We start from the raw sequence: 24,079 nt of genomic DNA on the forward strand, positions 1-24,079 counted from the left end.
TTTTTTTTTCAATAGAAATGAATGAAATTCCCTTATTTCAATGAAGCTATGTCTCCTCCCTTGAAAGATTATGTTGAGTCTTCTGGGTAGTTAATTCTTGGTTGTAACCCCAGGTCTTTTGCTTTCCAGAATATGGTATTTTAGAATATGGTATTCCGATCCTATTGTAGAAGCTGCCAAATCTTGGGTAATACTGACTGTTGTTCCTTCATATTTGAATTGATTTCATATGGCAGTTTACAATATTTTTTTTCCCTTGAGATTATCCGTGGCGTTTTCTTTGTGGAATCTCTTTCCAGAGGTGATTAATGCATTCTTTCAAAGATTATTTCCCCCTCAGTTTCTAGAATATTGGGACAATTTTCCTTAATGACTTCTTGTATAATGCTATCCATGCTCTTTTTTTGGTCATGACCTTCAGGTAGGCCAATCATTTTAAATTGTCTCTTCTGGATCTATTTTCTAGGTTGGTTGTTTTTTTAATAAGATATTTCACATTTTCTTCCATATTTTTTATTCTCTTTAGTTTGATTGATTCTTGCGTCTTACAACATCATTAGCTTCCATTTATCCTGTTCTAGTTTTTAATGTGTCATTTTCTTAAAATATCTTTTGTATCTCTTTTTCCACTTGATTAATTCTACTGTTTAAGGAGTTGTTTTCTTCAGACAATTTTTTTCCCTTCCTTTTCCAAGCTGTTGACTCTCTCGCACATACTTTTCTATTACTTTTCTCATTTTTACTTCTTCTTCTCTCATTTGCTTTTTGAAGTCTTTATGAGCATTTCCAAGAAGGCTCTTTGAGCTTGAGCCCAATTCATATCACTCTTTGACATGTGGACATTCTGTTTTCCTCTGAGTTTGTATTTTGATTTGCCCTGTTATCATGGTAGCTTTCTATGGTCGAGGCTCTTTTCCATTTCTTCCTTATTTTCTTTCCTTTTCTTTTGGTATTTCTTTTTTTAAAAAAATTTTAATCATAGAACTCTTGGGGTAAAGGGGATGCTATCCCAAGTTTTCTGAGCTTTGGCTTTGAGCACAGGGGCTCCTTATATCTGGTGTCTTGCTCACAACAGGGGGTAGCATTGCCTGCTCTTTTCAGGAAACAGACTGATTTTCCACATTTTGCCTTCTGAATTGAGACTGGAAACTGCCCCCATGCTGTGCCCCTCTGCTGAGCCAGGACTGAGGGTCTTAGCTGCTGTTTGCTGTGGTTAAGACCCTCTCACTGCCTTTCCCAGAGTCTGTCTGAGCTGGGATGAAACCCTTTCCACCCCATGAGACTGACCTTTTTGAAGTCCTTCCAATATGTCTTGGACTGGAGAGTGTTTTTATTCTATCAGTCTCTGTTCAAAGACTCAATTTCATGTGGTTTTTGAGAGAAACTGGGAGAGCTCGAGCAGCTTCTGGACTTCACTCTCCATCATGGCTCCGCCCCTGAACCACAACAGCAAGCTAATGTGATGATAAATTCTGATGGACAGGGCTCTTTCCAACAATAGGTGATTCCTGTCAGTTCCAATGGTCTTGTGATGGAGAGCCATCTACACCCAGAAAGAGGACTGTGGAAATTTTGTGGGTTTTGTTGTTTACTTTTTATTTGTTTGTTTTCCTTTTTTTTTTTTCTTTTTGTTCTGATTTTTCTGTACAACATGATAATTGTGGAAATATGCATAGAAGAAATACACATGTTTAACCTATATTGAATTGCTTGCCGTCTGGGGATGGGAAGGGAAGTAGAAAACTTGGAATACTGGTTTTGTAAGGGTGAATGTTGAAAGCCATCTTTCATGTACTTTGAAAATTAAGAGTCTTTTTTTTTTTTTTTTTTTTTTTTTTTTTTTTTTTAAAGAAGCATATCCAGCATTGAGACTTATTTTTCTCTCTGTCAATAAGGCAAGACCTCTCCTCCCATGTTGATCACTCTACTTCAAGAAAAATGCCCCAGGCTTGGGATGGACGTTCTAGTGATATGTTTGTGTTTTATGTTATTTCTTATTTCACTTTGCATTGGCTCATATATTTTCCTTTGCTTCCCTGTTTCCTTCACGTTCATATTTCTTACAGCCCAGAAATATTACATAACATTCATGTACAATAAATTATTTAGCTATTTCTAAATTAATTAAAACCAACTTGTTTCCTTTTATTTAGTATGACAAGAAGCACTACACTAAATATTTGATTTATATAGATAGGATCTATCTTTTAACCATTGATCTTTTAGATTATATATTTATAAGTGGAATTTCTAGATCAAGGAGTTCAGACATTTTGAATTATTTTCTTGAGATATTTTCCAATTGCTTTTAAAAATAGTTAGACTAGTTTACAGCTTCATTGACAATGAATGAGTATATCTATTTTGCTTCAAGATCTCCAACAATGACTTCCCATTTTTTAAAATCGCACTTGCCAAATTGCTGAGTATGAGGTAAATTGTTATAATTTATGACAATTTGGAGCATTCTTGCACATGATGCCTTATATTATTTTTTATTTACCAAATATTAATAGCCACAAAGACCAAGAACATAAACAAAAAAATGCTGTTTCATTCTATTTTCTTTTATTAGGAAGCAGGGTGTATATATCATGCAATTATCTAAGATAACAAAAGGTGGAACTAGTTAATGCTGGAGTGACTGCAGGTACAATATACTGTAGTGCATTTTTTTATTGTGTATTTTTCTTCATTTACTGACTTTCTTTTTTCTTCTACTGAATTATTGATGGAATTTTGAATTAATACAACCATTTTAGAAAGCAATTTAATTTATACAAATAAAATAACTAAAATATTTATGCCCTTTGATCCAGAGATTGTACTAGTAGGCTTATAAGTCAAGGTGTCCATTGATTAAAAAAAAATCCTCATATACATCAAAATATTCATAGAAATATTTTTCAGTGTATGTGTGTGATAGCAAAGAATTATAAACAAATTATAAACAAGTATAAACAAAAATTATAAAAATTATAAACTATAAACAATAGAAGTCTGTCAATTGAGAAATGGCTTAACAAATTGTTGTACATCCATGTAAGGGGTTAGTATGTTTTTTTTTTTTTTTTAAAGATGATACAAATGATGAATACAGAGAAACAAATTTATATTAACTTCTGTACAGTTGACATAAGCAGAGGCAAGAAAACAATTTACACAATGACTGAAAAGTGAATGTTACAAATTTACAAAAAAGCAAGCATGGTCCAGTGAAACCCTTATCATACCCCTTTGTAGAGGTGAGAATTTCACAAGTGTGGTACATTATACATATTTTCAAGCTCTTTTTGATGTATGGATCAGTTTCCTCTTTTTTTTACCTCTTGCTTTCTTTTATCTTTTCTTTTAATGAAGGGCATCTTTAAAAAGATTTATACAGCTTTAAGTTTAAATTGTATAAAAACTATTAATTTAAAAGCTAAAAAAATTTTAAGCTTTCCTGGCTTAAAACTTCTCTAAGAGTTTTGGGACAGTCTGTGTTATTTGTTATACATAATGACTCTGAGAGAATATTAGGACGAATTTAGTGTTATAAAATATATCAATAAAATTTTATTTTTTAAAGAACATATAGTACATTAGAAAATATTGAGTTTTAGGGAATTTGGGTATCTAAATCCTTGTATATAACTTCTATTTATACTATCTACTTAGTTTGCCCATCTATGGAAGACTTTAACAACTTCCTTAGGACATTAAGGAAGAGATATTAACTTGCTTTTTTAAGTACAGTTCTGAGTAATACCTTTGACTTTTATAGCAATCACCATCATGTTAAAATAAATACAAATCAACAACAACAGAAACCTCAAAATATGATTTGCTGGTCTAAACCAGAAGTTAGTCAACCAAACAAACAATAATGACAACAAAAAACTAAAAACAAACTTCCTTCTCCATCACTCCCCCCACTCCCAGGAAAACCATGATATTCCTTTTCTGTACAATAGATTCCTTGGTAGCCAGCCCAACAAACTGACCCTCTATTTTCTTTCTTATCATGCAATAATAAATTAGCATTTAATTTATTTCTTTACTAGTCAATACAAATTCCCTGTGTTTAATGGCTTTGTCTTTAATTCCCACAGCTTGCTCTTAAAGAGACAATATCATCTCACTTCTGTAGATGTTTTAAAATATTTTAAAACAGAATACAATATTATTCTTAAGTAGTTCAAAACAGATTTATTCCCATTGCAAGCTATTTTGTCCATTGTATTAATCTTCGAGACATATTGGCATATAAGCAGCAGTCCATTTATTCTTTCTTGTTCTCTTTCCCCCGGTTTTTGCTTTTTCACTGCAAAAAGCCTGAAAGAAACAACCACTACTGTTTTATGATCTATAACTAAAAAATTGCATATATACTATCTCCATTATGTATGTATGATATCTATTCATATTTATTCAATATTTCATCATTACAAAGTAACATAACTATTTTTAATAGCAGTCCTGTTGAATTTGCATGCACTATACAATATTATTCATTTCCTTTTTCTTTATTCTTATAGATATGTAGACCCTCCTTTTTCCTAGACCCCATCAAAAAATCTTTTATTTTCCCTTCCCAATAAAAAAGAAACTTCAAACGTTGAAAAATCTATGAATAATAAGAGGAGCTTGATTTTATCCCCACTGCAGTGCTAAGAAAATATTCTTCACACCTACTAGGTACTTAATAAATATTGATTTAACTAGGATCTATGATAAGGAAGGGAAGGAAACCTAGATAGATAGTTAATCAGTGTGTATGTGTGTGTTTTATGTGTAGGTGTGTATTTTTAATTTACTATTATTATGGTAAACAATGAATGTGTAAAATCACAGGGAAGGGGGAATTCAGCCTGAGGAATATATGGGACTATTTATGTATTTTTATTTGGTCCAGAAAAATGGAAGGAATGTACTTTATGCTTGTCAAACCATGGAGACGGGAATACTGATGACTAGTAGCCCTTATCCATTGGGTTCCTCATAGAGGTTTTCTTCTTATATGTCTTCCCTCCAAGTTAACAGACATTTATTGAGTGCCTAATATTTGAAGGCACTGAACCTGTCACTGAGATACAAGAGATGAAAACAAAGAATCACAATCACAACCATCACAACAAAACAGTGTCAGTCCTAAAGTCTAATACAAACTAATTGAGGGAATACGACATGTACCTGCCAAAGCTTCTCTGCAACGTATATAGCCAGAGTCGGCTGAGGGAAGATGGCAGAGGAAATGCAGGGACTCCCAAAAGCTCTCCTCCAAATCCCTGCAATTCCTTTAAATAATGACTAAGCAAATTTTAGAGCATCAGAACACACAAAAAGTGAAATGAAATGATTTTCTAGCTCTAGATAACTTAGGAGGTCAGTGGGAGAGTTGTAAAAGTTCATGTGCAACAGGACACCTGCCAATGCCTTGGAGGCTGAAGTATGGAAGTGATGCAAAAAATGGTCCAGGACATCTCCTATAAGACAGTTCTTTCGACATTCTATCATGTGTAAACTTTTTATGCTGTCACTCAAGAGTAAAAAAAAGATTTTTTAAAATTTTAAGGCACATACATTTAGTTTTGATGTTATAAAGACCTTGGCTTGTGATTCTTTCTTGAGAAGCTTTTTGAATACTCCCTTGAGATACTAAGAGAAACTTTTATGAAAGAAGTCAACAGAAAAAATTAATAGCCCAGTTTCCAAGAATATTAACTATATATAAATATAGGACACTCTTGACAGCATTTCTTCACTGAGTAACTTCTTTCTTTCAGGTTGTTGTCATCTAAATTTATCATTAAATCCAGAGTCTGGTTACTAAAGACCCTTGGGTCATTCTCCTTTCTTTTTGAGTGTGTTACATGTGTTCACTGTTTCATTCACTGTCTTTTTCTCTTTCCCATCTGTTATTTGCATAGTAGAGATATTTGATACATACATTGATACTCCCCCAACTTCCCATTTCTTAATTAACTCAAATGTTCAATTGATTTTCAGTCTTGTCTGACTTTTCACAAGCACATTGGGGGTTTTCTTGGTAACAATAATGTGCCATTTCCTTCTCACGTCATTTTAAAGATAAGAAAGCTAAGGTAAACAGCTTTAAGTAATTTTCCCAGGCTTACAAAGTTAGTGTCTGAGGCTGGATTTTACTTCAGGTCTTCTGTACTCCTGGCCTGGAGTTACTTAGCAGCCCTCAATCTATTTAATACCCATTTTGTATTCTTCTTTTGCATTTTATCTCCACTCAGAAATGAACACACTCATGAAATTCCCATTATTCACAATTTTTTTTCACATTTTTGTAAAATTTTGTCTCTCCCAATATCTTATTAGATTTATCCATTTTTAACAATTTTTATTTTGTCTAAGTTCTTTCTTAGGTAATGACCTTAACACTAGCTAGTGTCTCCTTTCTTCCCTATCTTGATCCATGTATTAATTCTATGCTCTTCTTTGTAGTTTTATCTTTAACTGGACAATCAGTGTGTAGTTAGGAAAATGTTTATTCCAAGAAAACATGTCTACCCCAATGATGTGAAGACTTCTTTAAACAGACTGAATGGGTGAGAACATTTGTTCTAGCAGCTATGAAGGCAGCAATTAAATAACCAGTTATTCTCCTTTTGGCTTGCTACTAGACTTCATTGAATCTGGATAAGGATGAAACTGATAACTTTGTGCAATTCCTTTTCTAAAACTAAGTATGAACCACAACCATTAACAACATGCTTCACCATATTTTCTTTTATTCTTTCTTATGCTATTGACAATTATGGAATTCTGAGTGTTGTCCCAAGCCCAAGCCCTGTCCTCCACCCCAGCCCAAACCCTACAGAAATCCTCAATAACTTACTGACAGGTACAGGTCTACATGTTTGATAACTCCAGCAACCCTCAAGTTAGACATCCTATACATAGGATATAGAAATCAACCAATAAGTAAGTAGCTCCAACAGGATGTAGACCAGGACATTGAACCACAAACTTTTATAAATCTTTCCCCTGACATAAGGTCTACATACTATCATTCTTTGCTGACCAATGAATGAATTCATAATGAAGCCAAGCTAACTATAATATTATCATACAATAATACCGCCCAAGTGGACTTTTCTGTATGCATTCTGGGGAACCACATGAATAATTCCATCAAGGCTTTAGGATCTTCCCATATTAACAAACACCTCTTGTGACCTCAAAATCTACATATTTTGTAAAGTAATCAAGATTTCTTCTTTTGAAAAGTCAGATAGAACATTTAGTAAAAGTTGTAAAGTATGTCTTTGTCCTGCTTTGCTGGTGGCTAACTCCTGCTAAACTCCTAAAAAGAGTGTGTGATTCTTAATAAATCTCAAATGTCTTTACTTGAATTGGAGACAGCTTAAATTCTGAATTCTTACAAAGACGACACTATAGATTATCAACTTGAACCCCCAATAATAGTTGGCTAAAGTCTACTCTTGTCTTTCTGTCTTTCCTTTGAATACTGTTAAATAGAACTAAATGAAATAATGAAATTGCTGATTGGGCACACTAAAAAGTCATATTGTTGTGCCACAGTTCTCTTTTATTGTCCTGCCTCAGTTTCCCTAATTGTTCTGTCTCAGTTTTCCTAATTGGTCCTGCCTCAATTTCCTTAATTGTTCTTCCTCAATCCCCTTACTTGCAACCCCCCCCCCCGACCCCGGTGCATTAAGACTGGCATAACTCAGAGGTTATAAATTGTCAATGTGTAAGCTCAAAAAGGGGGAATCCAGACTTTCTGTCTGTAGCCAGACACTTTCTTAACTCCCAGTTTGTTAGAATTTATGTTCCTACCCCTCAACCTGTAGGAACTGAATTAAGGGTTCCTGCCTAGAGATTTCTGTTTACCAGAGTTTTGACTCCACCCTCTGCCTTTGTTTAGCTACTGTGTGTAAATATGTCATTAAGAACTCACATTCTCTGCTGTATGCTGGATTCTTGGAGATGATAGTCTCATTCAGCTCTGAAACTAAACCATGGATCCATCTGGTCCCAGTAAATTTCTCCCTTTCAAATAAAATATTAAAAACGCTCTAATGTCTATCTTGCCTCAGTTTCTCCAGCATTACAATATCATTTCTTTTTAACTGGGTCCTTCCCTCACTTCAGCAAGTTAAACATTTGTTCACTATCCAGTTAATTCTTTCTATATTCTAATTGTACTTTCTCTCTCTCTCTTTCTCTTTTTCTTTCTGTCTCTTTCTCTTTCTCTCTCTCTCTTGCAATCTCTTTCTGTGTCTGTCTAAAAAAAAGGCAGACTTCCTCTCTTTCATACAATACAGAGTTTAGCCTGCAGATGAACAAGAGGAGAGTGGGGCTTTGGAAAATTGCTCCTTTAATGAACTCAAAACTTTGTCTTTTGAAACAAATTATTTTTAATACCAAATTTTGTCTTATTGCAATGAGATAGGTAGAGTTAGACAAAAAAACCCCAGAGAGGACTATGCAAAGGGTGATGGTGAGCAGGCTGTAACCTGTACCCCATAAAAAACTTTAAAAAACAGGAGTAAATGCATTTGAAGAAATTGAATTGGAAAAAAAAAGAGTTGGAAGAAATGATGAGCTGGTCATGTAGTAAGGACAAGAGATAACAACAAAAGTGTTTTTCTGTTTCTTTAATGATATTAAGGAAATAGGAGAAAAGCTTTCAACATTTTTAGTGATCCCTTGAGCAAACATTGGGAGACATGAATAAAATTTGCTTAGAATAGGCATCTACATTATTGGATGCTTTGTCATCTATATTATTGGAAGAAGTCCACCCAAAATGAGATCTTACATGCCTCTGAGTAAGTGTCATAATGATGGCAGTTTTTTGGGGGTATTTTACCATTAATCCCCTGGATATGAAATGTGGGTCTCTCCTATGGAAGGAGAAGAGTGGGTTTCATTCACTCACTGAGCTCTCTTGTTGGCAGAAGATGCACTCCCTGCCTCACTCTAAAGGGCCATAGACATGTCCCCTGCAATCAGGTCTTTATCTTTCTCTTCTTGAGTCTGAATAGACTCCAATAAATGGATCTGGTCTCTGCCCAGAACTAAGCCAGGACTGACTGGAGAGACTAATGCTTCTTGGACTGCAGAGAGAAGCTCTTTTCCCTTTATTTCCACAAGGAAACTTTAATATTCTCCTGGCCTGAGAAGGGTCACCATATTACACAGTTTTTTATTGGAAAAAATGTACCACCAGCATTCTACACTACTATCAATGAATATGTGAAGCTCTTGGGAGAACTGAAATCTTTCTAGTATTCTGTGGAAGCAAGAGAAGAGGCAAATGACAAGACAATCATTTAGATTTTCACACATTCAAGGTCATTTTGAATTCTTTTTGTTAAACAATAGGATATATATTTGTATATGTATGTATGTATACATATGCTTGTTTAAATGTTTAACTGCTCCCAGGACATAAATTTTGAAAGATACATTTTAACTCAGGGATAATATTTATGGCTTTTAAATTTCTGTGAAAAATCACATTTTATAGTTAGAGCTCTACCATTTCATCATGAAAACTGATAAATAGCATAACATTTACATATAATTCTCAATATGCCTGAATTCAATATTCTCCAACACTTGCTAAATGTGTAGTTCAGCAGAGCAAAAATACAATAAACATCGCATGTGTTCATCAATTACACTATAATTCATACAAATATTTCCAGTAATATAACCTAAATGTGCAAATTTTGGATTGTTCATTAAAAAATAATTTATTCAGGTGCTTTATTTCATTTTAATTCTTTCCCAGTTTACTGAGTTATGCAAACTTAACACTGTCCTTCAAATATAAATTTTTGTGACTATAGATGCAATATGAAAACCCTTAAGAAACACATACATTTGACTAGACTTGAAAACAAATAATAGGAGGAAGTTCTTCAAGAGGAAAGAAAACACTAATATGTCTAATTTTCAAAATACCATTTGGTGTACTTTAGGAGGAATATTAAAAAAGTACTTGATTGGGGAAGCAAAAAGTCTGGAATATTGTATATGGCTTTTGTTTTTAGCTCAGCTTTTTGGGACCTTGGTTTCTTCATTGGCAAAATGAAGAGTTTAGACTAAAATGACAAATAGAATCCCTTCAAAATCCAAGGCTAGAAAACTATATCCAATTTTTTTTGTGTGTGTATACTTAGAGTTGATTAGAGATTGAATCCAATTCACTCATTTTACAAATAAACTCAACTCAAAGTGATAAAATATATTGTTTACAGTAATACAAATAGGAACAAAGATGAAACTCAAATCCATATATCCTGACTTCTAATTCAATATATTATCCACTTTTCCATTTCTTACACCTAAAGTAAAGCAAATCATAACCATAAGTGGTCTCTGTGTGAACATTCCAAAGTTAGATTATAGAACCCGAGTAGGAAAACAGCAATCACAACAATAGCAACTTCAGAAACTTTCTAATCTAATCTAATGCCTGTTCACATTCCTGTGTGTTTTTGACATCTTTCTTTTAAGAAGGAACTATTTGATGTGGATACCAGGAGGAGGTTGAAAAGTTCTCACCTGTCCCAAAATTCTACCCCTTTACACCTGTCAAGAATTTCCACTCCATTCCTGTCATAAGATTTGCTAGAAGACTCCTGTTTTGTTGAGAGGATGAAATAGGAAAATATACATTTTAGAGAAATGTGAGAAAAGAATAGAAAATTACATACAACACCAACTAAATTTAGGAATAGATTAACAAGAGGATGCTGGTTTCAGGAAGATAGAATAAGGTCTAGAGCAAATTGGACTAATCTTCTTAGGTGGTGAAATTAATTGTGATTTTTGGATGAAGAAAAATTTTTTGTTGAAGGAAAAGCTGATCATGAAAATTCAATCCTCAGGTATTTTCTCAACAAAATATTTTGTAATAAAGTGCAACTTGCTAGTTTAAGATTGAATTGAAGTGAAATCTTTTTAGTGCTTGATTGCTGCTTCTGTGTAGTAACTGAGACTAGTGATTATGGAAAAGGGGCTAGACTTTTGTATCAGTCATGGATTCTTCTCCCAGCTTTGTCATATACTAGTTATGTGACTAAAGGCAAGGCATTCACTCTCCTTGCATTCTGTTCAGTGAAGGGGCTGGATGATCTGAAATGATATTCTGAGTACCTAAAAAATCCAGAATAGTTGGGCCTTGAAGATAACTCATTAAGGCAATCAACAGAGGAAAAAGAGATCTACTTACACAAAAAAGCCAAATTCAACCATCATTCACACAATTAACTAATAATGCTTCTCTAAATTTATGTTTGGATATAATTTTTGTCATTCCTTTACTCCCATCCCAAAGCTAACATGCTTGTAATTTTAACTTAATGGGTTATTTTCATTTCCCTTAAAAATATTAAAGGTCAGGTGAATTTTAAAATGTGATTTAAACTGGGCTATGGATCATTCTTGGATTGGTGTGAAGACCTCTTTCTTCTAGGTTTGTGTTTATAGGAAAACTTCTTAATCTGCAATCGTAAATATATATAGTAACATTATATAAGTATAAAATATTATATTAATAATATGCATGATGTAAGTATTATATACATATATGACAATAAAATGTAGAAATAAATATAAATATATAAATTATTATGTATAACATATATAATAAATATTGGATTATTATAAATTATATTAAATATCAAATTAATAATATATATACTATATAAATAAAATACATATGGATTATATATAATATGTAAATATAAATATAAAATCTTATCCTTAGGGCAACTAAGTGGCTCCTAGAGTGTTGGGACTGAAGTCAGGAAACTCATCTTTATGAATTCCAACCTGACTTCAGACAGTTATTAACTGTGTGACTTTGGAGAAGACAGTTAATATTGTTTGCCTCAGTTTTCTCATAAAAAAGCTGTAGAAGAAAATGACAAAACCACTGCTGTATCTTTGCCAAGAAAACTCCAAACAAGGTCATCAAAAGTCAGATACAACTGAAATAATTGAACAATAATAATATATTATAATTGCATTATGGATGTACTTACAATATTGTTATTATTTATATAGCATGCAAATAATATATATAGTTTATAAATATCTGTATATATTTATATTTGAATTTCAATTAATTTTCTTTTTAGTTCAATGCACTTAGACAACATTTGGTGAAAGTGTCCACTTTGTGTTTCAACAGACTTTTAAAGGAGTCTCTAATGCGAGAAACAGAGAGAGAGAGAGAGAGAGAGAGAGAGAGAGAATTTCTGTCCACTTTGAGCAATAAGGTACAGAAGAAGATTCTAGGAAGATAGCAGAATAAGGCAGGAAATTACTCAGGCCACCAGACAGACATCAGAAAACAACAGTGTGAGAAGCCTGAAGCTTGAGACATTATCTCATATACTTCTCGATTAGAGTCCAACTATAACGCATAGTTAATGGTTAAAAAAAACCCACTAAAATGAGAAATAAAAAGAATCTCATAATAGATAGCCACTAGAGATAGAGAAGATCTGAGTCCATACTCAGAAGAAGGTAGTAAAGTTGTTTTGATTTTCTTTATGTTTTTAAATAATAACTTTTCATTTTCAAATATACATACAAAGATAGTTTTCAGCATGCCTTGAAAAATTGTATTCCAAAATTTTTCTCCCTCCCTTTCCCCATCTCCTCACCTAGACAGCAAGTAATCCAATGTATGTTAAACATCTTCAATTCTTCTATACTTATGTCCACAATTATCATACTGCACAAGAAAAATCAGATCAAAAAAGGAAAAAAAAATGAAAAAAAGCACAAAATGCAAGCAAGCAGACAACAACAAAAAGAGTGAAAATGATATATTGTGGTCCACATTCAGTTACCACAGTCCTCTCTAGGAGAATAAATGACTCTCTTCTCTGTTCTCTGAACAATTGGAATTGGGTTGAATCATCTCCTTGTTGAAGAAAGCCACGTCCATCAGAAATGATGATCGTATAGTCTTCTTGTTGCCATGTACAATGATCTCCTGGTTATGCTCATTTCATTCAGCATCAGTTCATTTAAGTCTCTCCAGGCCTCTCTGAAATCATCCTGCTGGCCAATTCTTACAGAGCAATAATATTCCATTACATTCATATACCATAATTTATTCAGCCATTCTCCAATTGATGGGCATCCATTCTGTGTCTGTTTCTTGCCACTACAAAGAGGGCTGCCACAAACATTTTTGCACATGCGGGTCTCTTTCCCTCCTTTAAGTTTGGGATATAAGCCTAGTAGTAACACTGCTGAGTCAAAGGGTATGGACATTTTGATATACCTTTGTGCATAGTTCCAAATTGCTCTCCATAAGGGTTAGATCACTTCAAAACTCCACCAATAATATATTAGTATCCCAGTTTTCCCACATCCCCTCCAGAATTTATCAGTATTTTTTTTCTGTTATGTTAGCCAATCTGAGAGGTGTCTGTGGTTCTTCAAAGTTGTCTTAATATGCATTTCTTTGATCAGTGATCATTTAGAGCATTTTTTCATGTGACTAGAAATAGTTTCAATTTCTTCATCTGAAAATTGTCTGTTCATATCCTTTGTCCATTTATCAATTGGAGAATGGTTTGTATTCTTATAAACTTAAGTGAATTCTTTATATATTTTAGAAATGAAACCTTGGATTTAAAATTTTCCCCAGTTTTCTGCTTCCCTTTTAATCTTGTCTGCATTGATTGTTGTTTGTACCATGACTTTTAAACTTAATATAACCTAAATTATCCATTTTATATTTCATAATGTATTCTAGTTCTTCTTTGGCCACAAATTTCTTCTTTCTCCACAGATCTGAGAGGTAGAGTATCCTTTGTCTTTCTAATTTGGTTATAGTTTTACTCTTTATGTCTAAATCATGAACCCCTTTTGACTTTATCTTACTATAAGGTGTTATGTGTGGGTCAATGCCTAGTTTCTGCCATAGTATTCTTAAATTCTCCAAGTAATTTTTGTCAAATAGTTGTAAAGGGCTGAAACTCTGAATAGGTGCACTTGAATCAGACAACCAAGTACTTAAGGATAATTACCTACTGGACAATAACTTACAATTAGCATGTTTGGAATTTCTCTTCTCACAGTAAATGCTAGCTCAATTCTTGAGGTTAAGAGAATTGTAACGAGGGGTTAGGGAGTGGAGTGAGATGGGCCAGAGTCACTTTGGAGGTGGACGAAGAGAAGGGAGGTTGTGGAGAGTTTGTGGCAGTTTTGTCCATCCTCTTCACTTCTCCCCCTAAAGACCAAGGATTTTTATAATGAGTTCTTATCCAAGAAGTTTGGGTCTTTGGGTTTATCAAACACTACATTACTATAGTCATTGACTGCTGTGTCATTTGAACCTAATCTATTCCACTGATAGCCACTATTCTATTTCTTAGCCAGTACCAAATGATTTTGAAGACCGCTGCTTTATAATACAGTTTTAGGTCTGACATGCTTGGACCACTTCCATTTGTATTTTCTAAATTAATTCTGTTGAAATTCTTGACCTTTAGTTCTTTCAGATGACCTTTGTTGTGATAGGAGCCACCTGCTTTTTTCTAGCTCTGTGAAGCAATTTCATAGCAGGTTTTTTGGGTCTTAAACTGAATAAGTTTATTAATTTAGTTAGAATTGTCATTTTAATTATATTAGCTTAGCCTACTCATGAGCATTTTATATTTTTTCTAACTGACTTGATCTGACTTTGTTTGGAAAGTATTTTGCAATTGTGTTCATATAGTTCCTGACTATGTCTTGGCAGGTGGATCCCAAATATTTTAAATTATATACAATTATTTTAAATGGAATTTCTCTTTATATCTCTTGCTGTTTGACTTTGGTGGTGACATCTAGAAATGCTAATGATTTATGCAGATTTATTTTGTATCTTGCAACTTTGCTAAAGTTTATTGATTCAAGTAGTTTTTTAGTTTTATTTAGATAATTCTTTAGAATTATCTAAGAATACCATCATAACATCTTCAAAGAGTGATAATTTGATTTCCTCATTACTTACTCTAATTTCTTAAATTTTTATCTTCTCTTATGGATAAAGCTAACATTTCTCATACAATATTGTAAAGGAATGGTAATTGTGGGCAAACTAATTTCACCCCTGATATTATTGTGAATGCTTCTATGTCATATTATATATGGTGCTTGCTGATGGTTTTAAATAGATGCTGTTAATCATTTTAAGGAGAACAACATTTATTCCTATGCTTTCAAGTATTTATATACTATATACAGTACACCCATCTAGGAATGTGGGTAGGAATTTGTCAACTGATTTTTTTTTAATCTATTGCGATAATCATGTGATTTCTGTTAGATTGGTTATTGATATAGTAAATTATGTCAATAGTTTTCCTAATATTGAACAAGCCCTGCATTCTTGGTAAAAATCCTAATTGATTATTGTATATTATCCTGGTGATAACTTGCTGTAATCTCTTTGCTAATATTTTATTTAAGATATTTGCATCAATAATTTCTTCCCCTGTTTTAACTTATTAGATATATGTATTAGCATTATATCTCTGTCATAAAAGGAATTTGGTAGTACTCATTTTCCCCTATTTTTCCAAATAGTTTGCATAGTATTGGAATTAATTATTATTTAAATATTTGTTAGGATTCACTTGTAAAATCTTCTGGTCCTGTAGTTTTTTTTAAGGGAGTTGATTAATAGCTTGTTCAATTTCTTTTTCTGAAATGAAACTATTTAAGCAATTTATTTCCTTCTCAATTAATCTGGATAATCCATATTTTTGTAAGTATTCATCCATTTCACCTAAATTATCACATTCTTTGGCATACAGTTGTGCAAAATATTTTCTAATTATTGCTCTGATTTCCTCTTCATTTGTGGAAAGTTCAATCTTTTCATTTTTTGAAGCTAATAATTTGATTTTCTTCTTTCCTTTTTCTAATCAAATTAATTGAAGATTTATATATTTTGTTGGGTTTCTTATAAAACCAATTTTTAATTTATTTATTTATTAGTTCAATAGTTTTTTGTTTCTACTTTCAATTTTAATAATCTCCCCTTTTATTTTCAAATTTTCAAATTTAGTATTTAATTAGGGGATGGTTAATTTGCTTTTTTTCTAGTTTTTTAGTTGCATGCCCAATTCACTGACCTTCTCTTTCTCTATTTTATGTAAGTATCTAGGGCTATAAAACTTCTCCTAAGAACTACTTTGGTTGCATCCCATAAATTTTAATAGTTGTCTAGTTATTGTCATTTTCTTGAATGAAATTGCCTATTGTGTCTATGATTTGTGGTTTCACCCACTCATTCTTTGGGATTATATTATTTAGTACCAATTAATTTTTTGGTCTATTTTTCCCTGGCCTTCTATTACATGTAATTTTTATTGCAATATGATCTGGGATAGATGTATTTGCTATTTCTGCCTTTCTGAATTTGATTTTGAGGATTTTGTGTCCTAATATATGGTTATTTTTTGTGGAGGTTCCATGTGCTGCTGAAAAAAAAAAGAATATTTCTTTCTGCCCCTATTCAATTCTTATTTATTTTGTGGTTCGATTTATTTTGCTTTGATAGAGCAAAGTTGAGGTTCCCCACTATGTAGTTTTGGTGTCTATTTTTGCTGCTCTTTTAACTTCTCCTTCAAGAATTTAGATGCAATACCACTTGGTGCATATAGATTTACTATTGGCATTACTTAAAATCTATGCACCCCTTTAGTAAAATGTAGTTTCCTTCTTTTTCTCTTTAAATTAGAACTATTTTTGCTTTTGCTTGATCTGAGATGAGGATTGCTATCCCTGCTTTATTTATTTATGTTTTTTTTTTACTTTAGCTGTAGCCAAATAGAGTCTACTGCAGCTTTTTATCTACTCTTATTTAACTATGTTTACTGTAAGCAACATATAGGATTCTGGCTTTTAATCCAGTCTGCAATCCATTTCCTTTTTATGAGAGAATTCCTCCCATTCACATTCATAGTTAAAATTATTAACTCTCTATTTTTTTTCAGTTTATTTTCCCTCAAGTTATATTTTTCTCTTTCCTTTCACCCTTTCCCTCCTTTCCAGTGTTTTGCTTCTGACTACTACCTCCCACAATCAGCCCTCCCTTTTTAGAACATCTTCCTCTTTTCTTATCTTTTTCCCCTTTTACTACTCTTTTGGCTTTTATTTCACCCTTTCCTTTCCTCTTTCCCCTCTTCTTTCCCAATAGGGTGAGATAAATTTCTCTGTCAAACTAAATATGTCTGATATTCTCTCTTTCAGCCAGATCCGATTTATTTTCTTTTATTAAAACTTTTAATTTAGAAAACATATGCATGGGTAATTTTTTACCATTGACCCTTGCAAAGCCTTCTCTTCCAAATTATCCCCTCCCTCCCTTGACCCCCCTCTCCTAGTTGCCAGGTATTCTAATACATGTTAAATATGTTAAAATATATGTTAACTCTAATATGTATGTACATATTTTTTACAGTTATCTTGCTGCACCAAACAAAAAATTGTATCAAGAAGGAGAAAAAAACTGGGAAAGAAAACAAAATGCTAACAAACAACAACAGAAAGAATGAGAATTCTATGTTGTGTTCCACATTCTGTTCCAAAAGTTCTCTTTCTCGGTGTAGATGGAATTCTTCATCATTGAACAAATGGAACTGATTTGAATCATCTCATTAGTGAAAAGAGTCACATCCATCAGAATTGATCCTTGTATATTCTTGTTGTTGCCGTGTATAATGATCTCCTGCCTGCTACAAACATTTTTGCACACGTGGGACCCTTTCCCTCCTTTAAGATCTCTTTGGGATATAAGCACAGTAGAAACACTGCTGGGTCAAAGGGTGTACAGTTTGATAACTTTTTGAGCATAGTTCCAAATTGCTCTTCAGAATGGTTGGATCCATTGATAGTTACACCAACAATATATCAGTATCCCAGTTTTGCCATATCCCCTCCAACATTCACCATTATCTTTTCCTGTCATCTTAGCTAATCTGGTAGTGGTATCTCAGAGTAGTCTTAGTTTGTGTTTCTCTGATCAATAGTGATGTGGAGTACCTTTTCATATGAATACAAATAGTTTCAATTTCTTCATCTGAAAATTGTCTATTCGTATCCTTTGACCATTTATCAGTTGCAAAATGACTTGAATTTTTATACATTTGAGTCAATTATATATTTTAGAAATAAAGCGTTTATCAGAATGTTTGAATGTAAAAATATTTTCCCAGTTTATTGCTTCCCTTCTAATCTTGTCTGCATTAGTTTTGTTTGTACAAAAGCTTTTTAACTTGATATAATCAAAATTTTCTATTTTGTCATCAATAATGATCTCTAGTACTTCTCTATTCAGAAATTCCTTCCTTCTCCACAGATCTGAGAGGTAAACAATCCTATGTTCTTCTAATTTGTTTACAACATCATTCTTTATGTCTAGATCATGAACCTATTTCGACCTTATCTTGGTATGGCCACATATTATGTGTGGGTCAATGTCTAGTTTCTGCCACACTAATTTCCAATTTTCCAGCAGTTTTTGTGAAAGAGTGAATCCTTATCTCAAAAGCTGTGGACTTTGCATTTGTTAAATACTAGATGGCTATAATCATATTTTGTTCTGTGAATCTAACCTATTCCACTAATCAATTACTCTGTTTCTTAGCCAGTACCAAATGGTTTTGATCACTGCTGCTTTATAATAGTTTTAGATCTGGTACAGCTAGGCTACTTTTTTTTTTTTCATTAATTCTCTTGAAATTCTTAACCGGTTTTTTTTCTTCCTGATGAGTTTCATTGTTATTATTTCCAGGTCAGGAAAATAGTTTCTTATTCCTATTTTTATTCCTAGAAATAATAATAGGACAGTAAAATAGTTTCTTAGGAGTCTGATTGGTATAGCACTAAATAAATAGATTAGTTTAAGTAGTATTGTTATCTTTATTATATTCGCTCAACCTACCTAAGAGCACTTAATATTTTTCCCTTGTTTAGATCTAACTTTATTTGCGTGGAAAGTGTTTTGTAGTTTTGCTCATATAGTTCCTGACTTTCCCTTGGCAGATAGATTCCCAAATATATTATACTTTTGACAGTTATTTTAAATGGAATTTCTCTTTGTATCTCTTGCTTTTAGATTCTGTTAACGATGTATAAAAATGCTGATGATTTATGTGGATTTTTTCTGTACACTGCTTCTTTGCTAAAATTGTGGATTATTTCTAATAGTTTTTTTTTTTTGTTTGTTTGTTTATTCTTTAGGGTTCTCTAAGTATACTATCATCTCATCTGCAAAGAATGATAATTTGGTTTTGTCATTACCTATTCTAATTCCTTTAATCTCCTTTTCTTCTCTTAATGCCAAAACTAGCATTTCTAATACAATATTGAATAGTAATGGTCAGTGGGCAACCTTGTTTCACTCCTGATCTTATTGGGAATGCTTCCAGTTTATCCCCATTACATATGATGCTTGTAGATGATTTTAAATAGATACTACTGACTATTTTAAGGAAAAGTCCATTTATTCCTATACTCTCTAGTGTTTTTATTAGGAAAGGGTGTTGGATTTTATTGCATGCTTTTTCTGCATCTGTTGAGATAATCATATGGTTTTTGTTAATTTGGTTATTGACGTAGACAATTATCCTAATAATTTTTCTAATATTGAACTAGCCCTGCATACATCCTACCTGGTCATGGTGTATTATACTGGGGATGATTTTCTGTAGTCTATTTGCTAATATTTTATTTAAGTTTTTTGTATAAATATTTATTAGGGAGATTGCTCTATAATTTTCTTTCTCTGTTTTTGTCCTACCTGGTTTAGGTGTTAGTACCATGTCTGTGGCATAAAGGGAATTAGATAGGAGTCTTTCATTTCCTATTTTTTCAAATAGTTTACATAGTATTGGAGTTAATTGTTCTTTAAAGGTTTGGTAGAATTCACATGTAAATCCAAATAGCCTTTTTTTTCTTAGTGTTGATTAATAGCTTGTTCTATTTCTTTTTCAAAAATGGGACTATTTAAGTAATTTATGTCCTCTTCTGTTAATCTAGTCAATCTATATTTTTGTAGGTATTCCTCCATTTCACTTAGGCTATCAAATTTATTGGCATAAAGTTGGGCAAAATATAATTCCTAATTACTGCTCTAATTTCCTCTTCATTGGTGAAAAGTTCTCCCTTTCATTTTTGAGACTAACATTTTTGAGACTTTCCTTTTTATAATCAAATTAACTAAAAGTTTATCTATTTTGTTGGTTCTTTCATAAAACCAATGCTTTGTTTTATTCATTAATTCAATAGTTTTTTTTTTTTTTTTCTTTCAATCATATCCATCTCTCCTTTTACTTTTAGAATTACAAGTATGGCATTTGATTGGTAGGTTTTAATTTGTTCTTTTTCAAGCTTTTATAGTTGCAAGCCCAATCTTCTCTTCCTCTATTTTATACAAGTAAGCATCTAGAGATAAAATTTCCTCTTATTACCATTTTGGCTGCATCCCACAAATTTTGGTATGCTGTCTCATTATTTTCATTCTCTTTGATGAAATTATTGATTGTGTCTATGATTTGCTTTTTCACCCATTCATTCTATAGCTTGAGATTATTTCCTTTCAAAATACTCTTTGATCTATTTTCCCCTGGCCTTTTATTGATAAATTAAAAATTAAAAATTATTGTAATTTTTATTGTATCACGATCTAAAAAAATGCATTTACTATTTCTGCCTTTTTGCATTTGATTTTGAGGTCTTTATGTCCTAATATATGGTAAATTTTTAATATAGGTTCCATGAACTCCCAAGAAGAAAGTGTATTCTTTTCTGCCTCTATTCAATTTTCTCCAAAGATCTATCATACCTAACTTTTCTAGTATTTTATTTACCTCTTTAACTTCTTTCTTATTTATTTATATCTTATTTATTTTGTGGTTTGATGTCTAGTTCTGAGAGTGCAAGGCTGAGATCTCACACTGTTATAGTTATGTTGTCTACTTCTTCCAGCTCTCTTAACTTCTCCATTAGGAATTTATTTGCTACACCATCTGTTGCATATATGTTTAATATTGATATTGCTTCATTATCTATGGTACCCTTTAGCAAGATATAGTTTCCTTCCTTATCTCTTTTAATTAGATCAACTTTTGCTTTTGCTTGATCTGAGATCAGGATGGCTATTTCATTTATGTGAAGTCAGAAGTAAAACCACTTCTGAAGAGCCACTTACCTATAAAAAGTGAAAAATTGAGGAAATTAGAGGTTATAGGAATTATTATCATATTACCATATTATTACCATAATACTCATTATCATATTACCATAAACTTTTCCAATGAAATTCAGCAAAGCAGAAAGTAACAGGAATCCCTTGGAAAGCACATACGTACTTATACGTACTTATACACACACACACACACACACACACACACACACATACATACACACACTTACACAGATAAGGAAAGGTACCATATGTACTAGCAAGGTTTATTAAAATCCAGATGTGCAAGATTCATAAAGTTTATACTGAGAAAAATGTAATTAAAATTTAACAGCTTAGTTGTCTCAATGAAAAGGGGAAAAAAGATAGCTTTTTTGTTGTTTTTTTCACAAAGTTAAAAAAAACTGTTTGAAATTGGTATTAAAATGAGAATAAAATAAAAAAGTAACAAAATGTACTATTAATTTATATTTGCAGAAAAGAATAAGGACACAATTATATAAAAGTTTGATTCCCCCATTATCATTCTTTGAAAAAAATGAATCCGCTTTTTAATCTTAATTAATTCTCAGAATGATTCCAAAATAATCATCATCAAAAAGCATTTTTGAACACCTAATTATTTTCAGAACTTTGCTTAAAGGCTATATCAGGAGAACTGCATTTACTATATTTCTATCCTTCAGCATTGTAAAAGCAAAGACAGACCTGCTGGTATGAACAGACAGAATTTTTAAAAATATATTAAACCAATATATAAACATAGGATGGGGCTACAGAGGATTGTGTCAAGGTTAAGGTTCTTTTTAGAGGGAGAAGGAATAAGAATTATTATACAAGTAGAAATGGGGAAAGTAAACATGTTAGGGGAAATGCCAATATAGCATAGTTCTTGACACACAGTAGGTGCTTAGTATATCTAAGTCCTGAGTACTGAGAATAATGAATTCCTGGAAGTGGCCATATATTTTGAATTCTCACTGCATATTCAGCTGGAAACAATGAGCATATTTTATATAATTAGAACTTTGGATAATGCAAATTTAAATGCATGTGGTCACTTCAGGGGATTAATTATTCCCACTAAAATGACCTAGCTGTAAATGCTTCTTGATTTATTGGAGATCAATGATGAATTTATATTAAAAACGACCAAAATTAAGAAAAAAAATGTGTAGGCAAAAATAAATTGGGTTTTACTGGTGCAATGGAGGTTCTTGTAAGAAAAAAATATTACCAAGTCTTAAAAGACTAGAGTATGGTAGTTTAGCTAATTATCACTCTGGATTATTCATTTCTCTTATGGTTATTTTACATTCTACATAGCTATTTATTTCCTGAAAGATGATGATATTGTTCTATGATTGCAGAATATTTGATTTTGTTACTGAATAATGCAGCCACCTGTTATTTCATAAGTTTTAGAGAAGTTTTAGCATTTTGATTTGGTTTCTATTTTTGGTACTAAAGAGAATGAATAAATCAATCAATACACATATCAAGAACCTACCATATGCCAGATACTGTTAAGCAATGGCATTAGAAATATAGCAGATAAAATATATTGTGAGGATGAATCCATTTCTAGTCAACATCAAAGCATTTGATAAATCACTGGTGAAATAACTTGCCCAAATTCATACAAACTGGATCTCAAGTTTAAATTGTTTTATTTCAGTTTGTTTTCCATTCATTTTAGAGGAATTAGGGGGAAAAAAAGATAGTTAATTCATTGCTTTGAGTGACACTATCGAAAATTGCTTGTTTGTATAGACCAAATATTAATTGACTGAATCTTTTTTCCTCTTGTTTTCTTTGGTATGATGGAATCATAACCTGTTTGCTAACTAGTGTAAATGGCTAAGCTTTCTAGTCATAGATAGGGGGATAGACAGGTTATTTTGAAAGGAAAGGCAAATTGCTTAGGTTGTTTTCCTATCTCTTTCAAAGTCTGGCTTATAAATCAATGATTTACAATTATATAGTGCCTTAGGGTTCCAAAATTATTTTGCTAACAGCAAAATAGTGGAGGGATTAAGTCCCTGATTAAGGCATGGGGTAAAGTAGAAATGTCAAGGAGATGTTCATGAATAATAAGCCTATGGTTTCATAGATTCACTATCTTGTTGTTATGAACATTTTATCTAAGATACAGTGTTTGAGTGATCATTTAGTAGTCTGTGCAGTATTCTGGAGTATAATATAATCAACACAATATCATCTGCAAATAGAAGGATCTGTAGGATCTTTGTACCTGTAGGAAATACTTTTTCTATTTGGACTAGGCAGAACATCACTCCATGGTGGTGGATCCTAGCTTAACAAAATGAATTGCAATGACTGATTTTGATGTGATATTAAATGAACAAACAACACTTTTGTTTCAAAGTTCTCATTGATATCATCATAAAATTATTATCTAATTATATTACTTATCCTAAATTCTTCCCAGTAATCTCCACACTTTATTTATCAAAATTATAGCAGATAGTAAATAGAAAAATATATCATTTGTCAGAAAATGAAATAAGGATAATTAGACAAAAACAAGGACAAATACATTAATAAGAAATGAAAAAAATATAATAGTTAATCTAGAGTATGTAATGTAATGATTAAGTAGTAAAGTACTACTGTTTTCAGGTGGTGTGATAAGCTCTATTAGAGTAAAAACAACAACAGCAACTAACATTCAAATAGTGCTTCTAATGAGCTTACAACAACTCTAGCAAGTATATGCTGTTATTATTTTCATTTTATAGCTGAATAAAATGAGGCAAACAGAGGTTATATGACCAGGGTCACACAATTACTAAATGTATGAGGCTAGATTTTAATTCAGATTCCAGCCTTGCATACTAGCAG

Source organism: Sarcophilus harrisii, chromosome 5 (genome assembly GCF_902635505.1).
Source record: "Sarcophilus harrisii chromosome 5, mSarHar1.11, whole genome shotgun sequence".
Taxonomy (NCBI): domain Eukaryota; kingdom Metazoa; phylum Chordata; class Mammalia; order Dasyuromorphia; family Dasyuridae; genus Sarcophilus; species Sarcophilus harrisii.